A 606-nucleotide genomic window follows, 5' to 3' on the forward strand; every position below is an offset into this window, starting at 1 on the left:
CCCCTTGGAGGGCCACAGCCCCTAACCCCCACAGGGCCCCAGCCCCCCCCACCCAGGGCCCATAACTTACCTTTAGCACCAGCAGTGGGAGTGGGGCACTCTGAACAATGGTGGCAAGATCTGGCACGGCAGGTGGGGACTGCGCACCGGGCCCAGCTGGGCCCTGCCAGCCCTGGGGACCATCTGCTGCCTGGCTGGGCCGGGCCCTTGCTGGCACCCAGGAACTGCATGCTGGGCCCAGCCGGGTCCTGCGGCCTCTGCTACCCAGCCGGGCCGGGCCCAGGGTGGCAGGACCCAGCACAGTGCATGGGGACCACGCGCTGTGCCCAAACAGGTCCTGCTGGCCCTTGGCTTGGCCCGGCCAGGCGGCAGAGGGGCCCTGAGGGTGGCAGGACCTGGCTGGGCAGGGATCGGGAGGGTCTGGGGAGCTGGCAGGGGTCCCCCCTGGTCCCCTCCCCCCTCCTCTAGGCCCCCTGACCCCTTATTCACCATCACTGGAGCCCTGGTGCTGAACACGTGGCCTGGCTGGCCATGTGTTTCAGCACCAGGGCAAGGAGCCAACCATGGAGACGCTCTGGCAGCCAGAGCATCTTCCTGGAAGACCCA

Source organism: Gavialis gangeticus, unplaced genomic scaffold, assembly GCF_001723915.1.
Source record: "Gavialis gangeticus isolate Ggan-Ray unplaced genomic scaffold, GavGan_comp1, whole genome shotgun sequence".
Taxonomy (NCBI): Eukaryota; Metazoa; Chordata; order Crocodylia; family Gavialidae; genus Gavialis; species Gavialis gangeticus.